This window comes from Triticum aestivum, chromosome 2A (assembly GCF_018294505.1).
Source record: "Triticum aestivum cultivar Chinese Spring chromosome 2A, IWGSC CS RefSeq v2.1, whole genome shotgun sequence".
NCBI classification, from domain to species: Eukaryota; Viridiplantae; Streptophyta; class Magnoliopsida; order Poales; family Poaceae; genus Triticum; species Triticum aestivum.
Window position 1 is genome coordinate 733,472,334 of NC_057797.1, and position 14,818 is coordinate 733,487,151.

At 49.7% G+C, this 14,818-nt stretch overlaps 1 long non-coding RNA gene across 2 annotated transcripts; it reads left to right on the top strand.

The window, feature by feature from the left end:
* The first annotated feature begins 348 nt into the window (after positions 1-348).
* On the top strand, positions 349-14,706 carry LOC123186296 (uncharacterized). 2 transcript variants are annotated; one of them, XR_006493595.1, is made up of 3 exons: positions 349-731; positions 1,237-1,328; positions 14,536-14,706. It is a non-coding gene; the product is annotated as an uncharacterized lncRNA (long non-coding RNA). The 2 variants fall into 2 exon arrangements; XR_006493596.1 differs by lacking the exon at positions 14,536-14,706 and adding an exon at positions 5,881-6,136.
* Positions 14,707-14,818: the final 112 nt, after the last annotated feature.

Genomic DNA, 14,818 nt, shown 5'->3' on the forward strand with positions numbered 1-14,818 from the left:
AAAACTTTCACGGGTTGAAAAAATGCCATCACAAAAACCAAAGTTGGAAATATGCCACTATAATTTTCACATACATGTACATATGCTATTTTCAACAGTACCGAGCCATATACTACCTTTATTTGCTTGTAAATACCTTTATACGGCAACGGCCGGAGGCGCGTGCGACATGGCTGGAGGGTGGCATCGCGGATGGTGGCGCGCGCAACGTAGCTGCTGATTCCAGAGCTCCGGGCACTTGTCCATGGAGCCGCTGATCCCGGAGACGCCTTGACCTCGAGTTGATTCCGCCAGCCATCAACAACGTGCTGCCCGTCCGCAGGGCCGGCCCTGAGGGGGGGGCAGGGGGGGCGGCCGCCCCGGGCCCCCCAAATCCAGGGGGCCCCTCTGACCAGGTATGCGTATATACACAGCAAAAGGTCAGATCGCATCGTACGTTGCCATGTTTTCATCGTTGCGATCACACAAAGAAGGTAGCCGACGATCACACAAGCACGTTGTCATGTTTTCATCCTAGCGATCCATCCATCCCTCTAGCTGAGATACTGGGCTTGGCCCAATGCGTGGGCGGCATGACCAATGCTGTCGAGGCCCTAGGTAGCGCACAACGCCCTCTCCTTTTTCCGTCGTGGATGCCCATCGCCCGCCGCCGACGCCAAACTTCAGGACCAAATCTCGGCAAGCCATCGCAGCCGATGCTACGATGGCGGCGAGGGAGGAGGAGCACACAGGTACGCTGGTCTCCTAGCCCGATGGCTTCGCTCTTTGTTGATCGAATCTCAATCTCGTGGGATTGTATGGAGTTTCAGATTTCTCTCCTTCCTTGCTCTCGATGGAAAGAAATAGTCACCACGAGCAGGATTTAACTTTGGAGTTCAGAAATTAGGGTCATTGATGTTACTGTTCGATTTAGAGAAGTTATGAGTAGGGGATGATGTCTACTGATGCAGGATTAACCACTAAGTTACGTCAAATTCTGTATGAGACTTGCCTGTTCAATTAACTTGCTTATCAATTTTATGGTTTTGTAGTGGTTCTGCAAAATCACTTTTCTCAAAAACATTCAGATAGTTCTCTTTTAGAGAATTTCAACATATATCTCCAGGACAAAAGTTGATTATAGAAAATAATGCCTTTTGGATCTGGAGATGATATCTAGTAATATACTGAATCTTCTGCTCATCAGTCTTCTCATACAGTTTTTGACATTCAACTCATTATCCATGTTATTTCTAGAGCATAGAAGATGGTCCGAATGCTTCAAGAACAATTTCTTTTATCAAGGACATGTATAAGGAGGCACTGGATGTGTGTGAATGATGGCCGAGGTATGCTGCCTTATATCATAGTTATTGTCATACTGTAAGAAGCATGAATATCTTTTAAATGGTTATATAGTGAGTAGAAACGATGTGAGGTTTGTAAATTTCCTAGGGAGCTTAAATAGTTTAGTAACTTCAAAAATTATTGAATGAGATTTATATTGGTACCATAGTAAACATAATTGCATCTAGCAATGTTAGAGGTAAATTTTAAGGTAAAATACAAATTATTTGATTTTGGATGCATTTTACCGTATTTTTTATTTATAATATTGCACATATTCATATATTGAATATTATTATGATGTTTAAATCGAGGGCCCCTGATTCTAGTCTCGCCCCGGGCCCCAGAAAACTCAGGACCGGCCCTGCCCGTCCGCGCCCCATCATTGGCCTCGCGCTCCCCGACCGTGTCACTCATCGCCCGACCTGCCAGAGTTCCAGCCGCATCTCCGCCCCATCGAAGCTCCGGCCACACGACGAACTCGCCGCCTCTGCCCGTCAAGTTCACAATCCCCGACAAGCTCACCACCACGCCGGTCTCCGTCGCCCGGGACGAGCTCGCTCAGCTGCATTTGCCTCTGGACTGCGCCCAAGTCCCCGGCGCCGTCGTGTTCTTTGCACCACTACGAGTCTACGACCTCCGCCCGTCGAAGCTCGGGTGCGTGCGTTGCGTTTCCGGCCGGCGGCAGAATCGTTGTGTACGTGCGTGAGAGCCAATGAAGGCCAAGATCAATCTGTGTATGTGCGCAGCGCATCTCGCGGGTGGTAGCTGCGTGCAGGTTCGATCTGGAGTGGAAGTCAGCTTGCTAGTTGAAGTACTCGGCGGCTGGGCCAACAGAAATCCGGTTTTTCAATGTAACAGTTCGGTGGGCACATGGGTAGTATGGTCAGTACTGAAATACACATTGAAATACAAGTCTTTATCGATCCGTTATTCTATTATAAGTCAAGATAATGGCATATGTAAAAAAGAATGAGAACAGAGGGAAAGAAGCCCCCTGTCTTATTCTAATAGGAGAATGAGGAGACTCGAACCCAGGCCGGCGACAGCAACTTTTGTGCTGTCCGCCACTCCACCTAGGAGGGCTCCTCTATAATGGCATATGTAGACATATGGGAAAGTCGTAGTGGCATATTTCCAAATTTGATTTTTGTAATGGCATTTTTCCAACTTGCGAAAGTTAAAGTGGCATGAATCCAATTAACCCTTTAATATGTGGCCTTAGGGCATCTCCAACGGTGAACCACAAATTTCCTCATGCATTTATCCGCTGATAGGGGGGGCCAGTCCACGAACACGGATACGGAAGACTGACATCCAACGCTAGCCGCATATATTGCAAACTCTTTTTCAACAAACCGGATAAAATTCATGCAAAACTCGGCTGGATTTCATATAAACATGACGGACTTTGTACAAACCGGACGAAAACAATTACATTTTGGACGTATTTTCAACTAAAAACGAAACCAGACTAGTCTACGGCCGGTGCCGGTGGATATCCATTCCGGCGACTTGATACCCCCAACTAGCCTACTACCGACAATGGCAGGTCTCCAACGTCGTCCCCATGACTGGCAGCGGAGGTATATGCTTCAGTGCGAAGAACGGGTCGCTTCCTCACCGCTCATCGGAGTGGAACCGCCACCAGATGCTTCAGTCGGAGGGGAAGGATCCCTATGCAGCACAGACCAAGGTTGGTTCTTGGGTAAGGGGACGACGGTGGTCCGCGAGAGGGTAAGACACCGACTGTGTATGCCGGCGGTGCCTCGGTGGTGGCCTACATGGGATCCAAGCGGCGACGGCCTCCCGTGTTCTACTTTTCTCCGATGATGGCGACGGGGCGCGGACGTGCGGGCCGCCACCTGGTCGACATCTGCGCAGCCGACTTCTTTCTCTGCCTGCATGGCGTGGCTACGCACGCGTCGATGACGGATGACACGGTTGCAGGCACTGGAGGCGCGGTACGACGCGGTGTTGTCCACGGCAGCGATGATGCCCGTGCCGCCATGCTCCCGTCGTGCCAGCACGGAGCAACTTGCCACTCCTCCGCGAGCTGGCTTGGAGCGGTGAGTTGTTGAATCATGCGCCGGCTTGGGGCGGCAACTTATTCCATCGGGCTAGGTGAGAGAAGTGGAGCAATGAGCTGCCTCGCTCGTAACCGTCGGGCTTGACGGGCCACCCAGTCGGCTTTTATGCCGGAGGACTGTTCTTCCGACTCGTCAGATGTCATTGAAAAAGTGGACAAAATGGTGGAATGAGGAGATGGGGAGCAACGGAGTGGTGCGATTATTGCCCAGCGTTTGGCCTCGTTTAAATAGAGGGTGGATGGGAGTAGCTTGCCCAACATTGAGTTTAATGTTATCCCGCTCGTGAACGGACGTGTGTCTGGAGTAGGTTTTTCGGCTTCCACGCGGGTTTATTGGAGGCGTTTGAATGCGGCGAGGAGGCGTGTTCCGCCATACGTGCAGCGGGCGATGCCCTCGGCCGGCGCGCTGCTTCAATGGCAGAGGCAGTGAAAGATCGCGTTTGTCCTGAGCCGTCTTCAATGTGAAGCAACGTGATCTACAGCGGCATGATTGCGGGCAGTTAGTAACGGGCGGGAACAACGCACGGAAGGGGATGGTTTTTGGTGGGTCGAGGCGGTTCGGACTCTCGCAAATCTTTATCATGTTTGTTTTCGGTTTACGGAAGAAAATGCGTTAGAACCGCGCGATAAAGCGATATAGGACCCTGTTGATGTTAACATGAAATTGTGTTGTATGTAAAGGCTGTCACGTTTCCTTGTATAGTTCCTAGATTGTAGGATCTCAACAATCACGCCCGGGCCTGCGTGCCTATTCTTCTGGGCTTGCCATGTATGTATACTCCCTGTAACAGACGCTGTAACACGAGATCATCAATTCCATCGTTCAGCTTGGTATATCAGGAACGCCATGGCCAACGACCTGAGCTTTTCCTCCTCCGCCGCCACTCGTGCTGCCTCCTCGCCGAGCTCCCTCTCAGCCACCTCTTCCGGCACCTCCTCCGCCACTGCTCCGGCCACCTCTCCACCGTTCGTCTTCGGCACAACCCCCGCGGCCTTCAGCGGCTCCTCCGCCGCTTCTGGATCCACCTTTGCACCCCTCTTCTCCTCCACCACGCCGCTACCCCCAACATCACCGGCGCCCCCCTGCTCGCCACCCCATCTTCAACGACCACATCTCCAACCATATCAAATTCCTCTTGAACCCTGCTGAGCACAACTACCATAAGTGGAAATCATTCTTTCTCATGGTCCTCCTCCGCTACAGCGTCAGCTACCTCATCGAACACCCACCACCACCCAATGCCGACTCCCAGTATCTTGAGCTTGATACTCACGTCGCCCTGTGGATGTACTCTACCCTTGCCGACTCCATCGTCGATCAAGTGATCGGTGCCACCACCACCCACGCCCTCTGGACTCGCATTCAGAACTACTTTCTCGCCAACTGTGCTGTGCGCTACATGATCCTCAATCGCCAGTACCGGAACCTCAAACAGGGTGATCTCTCCGTCGATGAGTATTCCCGCCGCATGAAGCTGCTCACCGCCGGTCTCGCCGACATCGACCATGCCGTCACCGAGGTTGACCTCACCACCCAGTTCCTTCACGGTCTCGATCAGCGCCTCGACACCATCCGCGTCGTCCTGGGTGACACTGTCCCCTTGCCGCCGTTTGAGACGGTCTTCTCGCGGGTGAAGCTTGCCGAGGAGAACCTCGCCCAGCGCGCCTCCGAGGCCCCCGCCACGGTCCTCGCCGTTCACGGCATCGGCGGCCCCTCCGGTCCCTCCGGCTCCACCACCGGCGGCCCCGGGTCCCGTTCGGACGACAGGACGGATCTCCCCCAAGCGCGCGCCCCCGAGTGCGGCCAAGGACAGTCAAATGGACGCAGCAACAACCCTCGCCAGGGCGATGGCGGTGACCGCGGTCGCGGCCGCGGCCGCGGACGTGGACGTGGGCGTGGTGACCAGGGTGGCCGCGGCTCCGTCCCGCCCTACAACCCTTACCTCGGCTTCTTCGCTCCATACGGTATGGCCATCCCGCCTCCCCGCCCTGGCTAGACTCCTTCGAACTCTGCCTGCGTCCTTGGTCCACGTCCAGGCTCGCATGCACACGCCTACTCCATGCAGCACTCGGCCTACCCTGCACCGGCGCCATACCAGCAACCATCGTGGGATCATCTTGCCATGCTCCATGCCGCCTACAGTGCGCAAGGGTTCCCCGCCAATGGTTCCTCCCCCAACGACTGGTACCTCGACAGCAGCGCCTCCCATCACGTGACCGGCAACCCTGGTAACCTCAACCTCTCGAATTCTTCATTAAAGCATAATTTATCTAGCATTGTTGTAGGCAATGGTAGCCATATGCCCATTCATGCCACTGGATCCACCACTCTTGCCCCGTCTAATTTTTACTTACGTGATGTTCTTTTCTCCCCACATATCACTACTAGTCTCATATCTGTTCGTCAATTCACCAAAGAAAATTCTTGTTCAATTTAATTTTACCCTTTTGGCTTTCTTGTGAAGGATCTTCGCACTCGGAAGGTCATCCTGATCTCCGCTAGCTCCGGCGACCTCTACCCCTTTTTCGGCAATAACAAGGCTTGGCGCGCTGCCTTCACCACTACTGTCTCCGATGGCGATGTATGGCACCGGAGGCTTGGCCACCCTAGTGCTCAATCTTTTACTTCCATAGCACATGATTTTATTCTACCTTGCAATAAACCTCATATGCCGTGTGATGCGTGTCAACTTGGACGCCAACCCCGTCTCCCTTTTACTTCTTCTACTAGTCGCACATTTGCTCCCTTTGATTTAATTCATTGTGATTTATGGACCTCTCCGGTTGTGAGCTTCTCCGGTTACCAATACTACTTAGTTGTACTTGATGACTACTCACATTTTTCATGGACTTTTCCCTTGCGCCACAAATCAGACACATCCACCATTCTTCAACGTTTCTTTTCCTACGTTAAAACCCAATACAATGTAGTCATTAAGGCCCTACAATGCGATAATGGCAAAGAGTTCATCAATCATGACCTACGCTCCTTCTTCTCCACCAACGGCATCGTTTACCGTTTCTCTTGTCCCCACACTTCACCCCAGAACGGGAAGGCCGAGCGTCTTCTCCGTACCACCAACGACATCGTTCATACTTTACTTCTCCAAGCCAAGCTTACCCCTCCGTTTTGGGTTGAAGCGCTTCACACAGCCACCTACCTTCTCAATCGACGCCCCTCTCGAGCCATTCATGGTAACACACCTTACTTCCAATTGTATGGGCTCCACCCCACATATGATCATCTCCGCGTGTTTGGTTGCTTATGCTATCCCAACACTTATGCCACAACCCCACACAAGCTTGCACCACGATCTTCCCGTTGCATTTTTTTTGGGTTATCCCCTTGAGCACAAAGGCTACCGCTGTTACGGCCTCTCATCTCGTCGGGTCATAGTTTCACGACACGTTGTGTTTGATGAAATTGTTTCCCATACGAACCGACCACACCGTCCCTATCCACTCCACCTTCCGCAGAAAATCCAGGCCGCCTCTCAGATCCCCGCACGCCACCTACCTCGGCTGGACCCGCCCCCCACTCCCGCCCGCGTCGCCCGCCGCGCCACCAATCCAGTCGCGCGGCCCAACCGACCCCTCCACCCACCCCGCCGCGCGGCCCTCGCCTGCTGGCTCCGAGACTCCAGGGGGATCAGCCTCGGCCAATGCGCGGTCGCCCGCTAGCCCCGCCCGGGCGCAGTCCTCTCGGGATTCCGCGCCCACCGCCGCTGACACCGATCCTTCCTTGGATCCCGCGACATCCCCTTCGCATCGCGCGCCCACCTCCTCCAATCCCGTAACCAGCTCCACCGAAGCTTCCTCACAGTCTGTTTCACCAAATACACCTCCCCCACCTCTTCCACGCCATGCAGTCCAAATTGCACCACCAATTAATTCACATAAAATGCGGACTCGTGCCAAATCTGGATATTGCCTGCCTAAACGCTTGTTTCTTGCCAACGCCACACCTTCCGCCATTTCACCCATTCCACCCACTTATCGCTCCGCTCTCAAAGACCCAAATTGGCTACATGCAACACGTGATGAATTGAATGCTTTAATCCATAATTCGACTTGGTCTTTGGTTCCCAAACCTGCAGGTGTCAACGTGGTTATGGGCAAGTGGATCTTTCGGCACAAATTCAACACCGACGGTTCATTGGCACGGTACAAAGCTCGGTGGGTCGTTCGTGGTTTCACTCAAAAGGAGGGTGTGGACTATGATGAAACGTTTAGCCCCGTGGTCAAACCGGCAACCATTCGCATTGTCTTGAGCATTGCCACATCGAGCTCTTGGCCCATCCATCAACTTGACTCAAGAATGCCTTTCTTCGTGGGGACCTCAAGGAGACGGTCTATTGTGCTCAACCGTCTGGCTTCATTGATTCCTCTCACCCGGACCATGTTTGCCTCCTCCGTAAGTCTCTTTATGGCTTGAAACAGGCTCCTCGCACATGGTTTCATCGGTTTCAGTCTTTCTTATTGGCACTTGGCTTTCATGCATCCAAGAGTGATTCCTCACTCTTCATCTTGCACTGTGGCTCACCCATTGCATACTTACTAGTATTGTAGATGACATCATCCTCATTGCCAGCTCGCCCCAAACACTACACTTTGTCATCCACTCACTCAAAACCGAGTTCTCCATGACCGACTTAGGTGACCTTCACCACTTTCTTGGCATTAATGTTACGCCCAATGCTTCCGGTTTATTTTTGAGCCAACAACAGTACACTCTAGAGCTCTTAGACCGCGCCCACATGCTCAATTGTAAACCGATCTCCACTCCCATTGATACTTCTGCCAAACTATCTGCTAGCGCTGGCTCTCCACTAGCCAACCCTACCACATAACGTAGTCTCGCGGGTGCACTCCAATACCTCACATTGACCCGTCCAGACATTTCTTATGCGGTCCAGCAGATATGTCTCTTCATGCATGAGCCACGGGACTCCCACATGCAATTGATCAAACGAGTTCTTCAGTACTTACGAGGCACTTCTCATTTCGGGCTACAATTTTATAAGTCCTCCTCGCTTGATCTTATTGCCTATACGGATGCTGATTGGGCCGGTTGTCCTGACACGAGGAAGTCCACCTCCGGTTTTTGTGTCTTCCTTGGTCAAAACTTGATTTCATGGTCTTCCAAACGGCAGCCTACCGTGTCTCGATCTAGTGCGGAAGCCGAATATAGAGGAGTTGCCAATTGTGTGGCTGAGTCATGTTGGGTCCGCCAACTCCTCCATGAGCTACAACGCCCATCGTCTCGTGCCACGGTTGTGTACTGTGATAACATCAGCACGTCATACATCGCATCTAATCCGGTTCAGCATCAGCGCACCAAACATGTTGAGATTGATCTTCACTTCGTCCGAGATCGAGTAGCCCTTGGCGAAGCCCGTGTTCTTCATGTACCATCGAGCTCGCAGTTTGCAGATTTATTCACCAAGGGCCTACCCTCACATGTATTTCATGAGTTTCGTAGCAGTTTGAACGTCCTATCACATGGCGTACCAGCTGAGGGGGGGTGTTAACATGAAATTGTGTTGTATGTAAAGGCTGTCACGTTTCCTTGTATAGTTCCTAGATTGTAGGATCCCAACAATCACGCCCGGGCCTGCGTGCCTATTCTTCTGGGCTTGCCATGTATGTATACTCCCTGTAACAGACGCTGTAACACGAGATCATCAATTCCATAGTTCAGCTGTTGAATGGCTTCCGCGGCCCGGGCTGATGCGGAATGTTTTTGGGTCGGCGTTCGAGTTGACCTTAGGCCTTTTGGTGTTATTTTTAGAATTTCAGACTCATAGTTTTGAAAATGTTTCAAATCAGGCAAGATAGACGTGTGCATCCCTTCGAGAAGGAAATAATTGTTGTTGTTTTTCGGGGTGGAAATGACCATTCCTCGACGATGCACATTTTGGCAGTACGTCGTATCCCATGGAGCCCCCCTTCAATACGCAGCAGTGCGCATCAGCTGCCAGAATACTGTGTACCCAACCCACCCACCTGCTCGATCATTTCCTTCCTACTACGCGCTCCAGCTTTTGGAGTGCCGTTAGCTCGACCGGCGCCGGGGAGGGAGGGGTATGTACTACTACAACGTATGTGCGCTGTAGCGCAATGCAATGCAGGCATGCAGCGCAGTGCGGTTCATGGGGGACACCATGATCCCCGGGTGGAAACTCGGCGCCGCGTTTCTTTCTCCCATCGGACGCGAGTGATCCGACGGAGGGCGGAGGGCGCGCGGCCGGCACAGGGCAGGGGCGGAGGCGGTGGCCACGTGAGCGGAGTACGGCCAAACCACCTGCGTCTGCGTGCGTCCTACTATGGCAGAGGCAGGGAAGAAGAGGGCAGGTGGAGTGAATGCCGTGGCATCGATGGATCGGTCGCCCGTTGCCCTCTGCCGGTCGCCATCGGTCGTCGACGCCGGAAGCCAGCCGTAGGCGTGTGCCATTAATGGCAGTGGGGTGGGATCCTGCGAGGCGACGCGTGCGCCAGCGGGAAATGCTTTTGAAGCTCCGTTGCCATGTTTGGTGCGAATTTGGTTTCTTTACCTCCGTGTCAGATCAGAATGTTGGTTGATCTGAGATGAGTGAGAACCATCGATTGATTGTTGAGGTGGGCGAGCCAACTTCTTCGAATGTTTGTGATGTTCAGGTTATCTATATTGTATACTCTGCTATGGTAAATACAGCCCATTTACACGTCGCAAGCTTATTCAGTGATGAATCTAAAAGGGACTGTCTTGCTTGTGAGATCAATCCGTTGTTCCAGTAGCGATCAATGCGCGTTCTGAATGCAAGTTAATGACGCCCGGTGCATTGAGCCAGGGTTAATGGTGCACTGAGCGTAAAGTTAATGCCGCAGCGCTGCTGTTTCTCGTAATTTTCTCGTAATTTTGCATAATCAACGAAGGGGTGTCATGTCCTTAAAGACTCACCGCACGGCCCCTACATAAGTGCGCAGGGAGACACCGAATCAAGTCCGCAGGCCGCACCCCAGTACGATGTAGTTAAGCCCTGTAGTATCCTGCTGCATAAAGCTATCATTACCGCGACTGATTCCCTGTTAACGTCTGTGCACAGAGTGGCAGTTAGTATTAATTAAGCTCGCTGCTGCCAATGCCTTTTTGAGGATTCCGACACTGGTCGGCCGGCCGGCGGCGGTTAATTACCTCTGCACACAAAGCAAAATAAATGCTGCGGTAAGGCTGGTCATAGTGGGGAGTAACTTATACTAGTGTCATGCATATGACACTAATCTAAGTTACTACTTTCATAGTGCAAAGTAACATAGTAGCTTGTAGACTCATCTTGTCTTGAAAAACGCTATGTTACAGTAACATATTATGTTACCACTTCTCATTAACTACTAGGGTTTAGGGTTTAGGCAAAAATTTCTCGAAGTGCGTTATGTTACTTGCTAAGTTACTCCCACTATGACCAGATCGCTCGCGTGCTCGCAAAGGAATCGGAATTCAAAACGAGCAGTGAATGCTCTTCTCGTTTTGTCGTGCTGGAGTACAACCTAGGCCAGGGGATGCATCGCGGATCAGGGCACATTGGGCACGTGGGTGGAGCACGGCTGTTTCTTTCTTCCAGCGGAGAGTGGACGCACCCCGACTGGTGGTCACGCTGAAGAAAAGTTAACCTCAATTAGTGGCCAATACTACCGCTCTGCCAAAGGCCCATACTATTATTACTATGATGATTGACGCTGAAAGGCTGCTAGTAGGACACTGATGAGATCAACGTCTCGTGCGTGCAAATGCCGTGCTTATCTATCTGGACACATTCCTCGGCCGAGCAAAGATTTTACAGAAACGGGCAAGCTCACGTTTCACCTCGGCTCGCGCGATTCTGACGGGCTAGGCCGGGCAGTGCCGTCGGGCTAGCCCTACTAGAGTGAGTTAATGTGGTCAGGGCGCAGGTGAATGCAGGTCAAAGCTAGCCGTAGAGCCCGTGGCCGAGCCGCGATCCGTGGCCGGGTGATTTTGACCGTGATCGCGCTTGTTTTGGCGGTCGTTGTGCACATGGATGCGGATGCAATGAAGGGTGTGCCCGTGCCACTCCGGGCTACAAGGCCCGTCACATCGTTTCGTGCTGCTTACTTGTTGCGTGGTACTGCAGATTCCTCGGAAATTCCAGCCATCATTCTGGAGCATTTCAGCTAGCAGTGTCATGTCAAGAGCAGTAGCACAGTAACACCTCGAAAGTCCTATTCTGATCTCTCAAGCTCAAATACACCCTAATAAAGTAATAAACACTAAAATAGAAAAAATAGTAAAACAATTCAAAATTTTCTGAACTTTTTGGTAAGGGTTGACAAATGTTTTGTATGCTTGCTAAATTTCACCAATGACATTCGTGGAAGCGTGACAAAAAAAAGCAAAATCAACAGTCCAAAATATTTTCAAAAGTAGAATTTTTGGAACATCAATTTTGTTCTTTTCGCCACGAGTTCACGAATGTCATTTCGCGCTGAAATTTTGCAAGCATACAGAATATTTGTGAAAGTTTATAAAAAAAATCAGAATTTTGTAAATGTTTTTACCATTTATTCCGATTTTTCTATTCATCAGGGAGCATTTGAGCTCGGGAGCAGATACTCCACGTCCAGTGACACCTGAGTATCAGATGTTTCGAATAAACTTTTGAATGGAAAGAGAGAAAATTCTAACCACTTTTTTTTTCTTTTCTAACATGAAGTTTTGATAAGTTTCACCTTAGTTAACGGAAACTCTCTTTCATTCCTTATACGGTTATACCCCTTTTAATATTTGTCCATGTTCTGTGAGGTGGGCCCACCAACGAGCAGTGGCGATGCCAAATCAGGTGCAACTTTTCTCCCCATGCGCCAAAGCTGATCCACACCACACCCCGTCCAGATCTCTCTCTCTCTCTCTCTCTCTCTCTCTCTCTCTCTCTCTCTCTCTCTCTCTCTCTCTCTCTCCATGAGTTCAGAATTTGGAAACGAAAGACAACAGTGACAAATCGCTATCTCTCAGTCCTCCTTGTTGGCCCCATCCATAACAAAGGTCTGGATAGAAAATCAAACTTTCAAAAATCATTTATATTTATTGGTACACATTTGCGACGAACAAATATAGGAAAGAGTGAAATGGGAAATTGGAGCCCAGGATGACACATTACAAGCTACTTATCTCGACATGCCAACCTAGGTGGGACATTCACAAACTAGTTGCTTCAGTTTTCTCACTAGTCGAACATGGAAAAGACTTGATGGTTATAGTGGTATACGCCATTATCAAGAGCCGGGAAAGAAGTTCTGTTAAAAAAAGTCGCACATGAAATCCCAACATATGTAATGAGTTGGTTTCTGCTTCCCATTGGTGTTTGTGAAAAGATAAGAAGATACAATTTTCAAAATTCTGGTGGGGCATAGAAGATGGGAGAAGAAAACTACATTGGAGACCATGGAAGTGGCTATCCTCATCAGAGTTTCTAGGAGGCATGAGTTTCAGGAACATCTCAATTTTTAATCAAGCCATGCTGGGGAAGCAATGTTAGTGCCTTTTAACTGAAGCCAACTCTTTGTGTGCGTGTGTTAGTGTTGGCTGTGTGCATCTTTGTTATGCAGAGGCTGGGTGTGTACTCACTATAATTGTATCCCTCGATGCTATATCTTGAGTCAATAAAGAACACCCTTTGTCGAAAAAACTGAAGCCAACTCTTTGTGTGCTTGACTTTAAAAGGGTATATGCTATCCTGATGGTTTTTTTGGACTGCGAAGTGCCCGACATCATCTTCTTACACATAATGTAGTCTAATGTATGGGAAACAACTGACGCAAAACAGCCTACAGTGGGGTGTAGGAGACGGCAAACTATACATATATATGGGGACAATTGAATTCCATATGTGATTCTCGAAACTCTGCAACCAATGAGTGAAAATCAATTAGTGTGTTCCTTGATTACCGTGGGGGAACAACAATGGAACGAGTTAGACCTCCCCTAATGCAAAGGTGCTTAGATGAGGTGCTAAGTATATTAAATGCCTTAGCAACTCAAGTCCTCAATGCAAAGGTGCTAAGCGTCATGCATTTAATTCGTTGTAGACTCAGAATTATGCTTCCATCTAGGTACACGTGCTTAGCACCGTTTCTTCCTGGGGCATCATACTACTCTCTCTCTTCTTAACTAGTATGCCACATCATGTTTTTTGCTTAGTTGGCAACCTTAGCACCTGTACAACGTGGAGCATTGGGAAGGGCCTTAGTCATCAGAAATAAATTCCCAAAGGACACAATGGTGAAAATCCTGAGCATTCCTTTAAGCATAGAAGCTTCTAGATATTTTGCCTCATGGCCCCACACAAAGAATGGCATCTACCTTGTCAAATCTATAATCAGGTAGACCGATGAATTTCTAGAGAGAGCAAAGCGAAGATGGCAAAGGCTCGACATCCAAACAGAAACCATTGGAGGAAATTTTGGGCAATCTTGTTTCCTAATAAAATGAAAATAATATTATGGAGGCTGGCTTATGATTGTCTCCCCAGAGGCTATCAACTTCTGGTAAGATCGATACCTACTAGGTATAGTTGTTACTTTTGCAATAGGGAGGAAACTGTTGAACATTATTTTTTTGGCATTGTCACCATGTTAAAGAAATATTGGAAAGACTTTAAAAGGATTATGGAATTTGCGTGAAGCTGAAAAGCTTTACCCATATTAGGCAATGAATATTTTCGTGTATGATAAATGCTACTCCCTCCATTCCACAATGTAGTGCTTCCTCTATCCTCGTGCTTCAAGTTTGACCGTAAATTTAACTATCAAGACCGATCGCGGCGGGAGCAAAAATTATATCAGTGAATTCGTATTTGAAAGAAGTTTTCAATTATATATTTTTTTCTCCCGCCGCAGTTGGTCTCGTTGGTTAAATTTATGGTCAAAGTTGGACCTCGGAAAGCATGGGCGCACTATATTTTGAAATGGAGGGAGTACTGATTTTCATGCCATGATTTTTGTCGTGATAATTTAGCATATCTGGGAGCATGGAAATGCCTATCATAACGGTAAGGTCTTATTCATCCACTTCGTGTTGTGGGAAAGATCCAAGCCTGCATTGAGTTCATCAACTTGCATTTTTGCAGTTCGGCCAATTCCATCACACGCGAGTCTGTGAAGTCAAACTAAAATTGGTCTCCGTTGCCTGAAGGGTGGATGCTTGTCAACGTGGATGCAACAATCTTTTGGCAATCTAAAAGAGCGTGATTTGGCATGGTGATTCGTGGTCATTGGGGGATGGTGCAAGCGGCAAGCAGGGGCTACTTTGCTCGAATTCAAAATACTGAAGCTGCAGAAGCCGCGGCGCTACTTCAAGCCTTATTTCTTGCTGGAGACATGGTCATGCAAAGAATCATGGTGGCTTCTGAC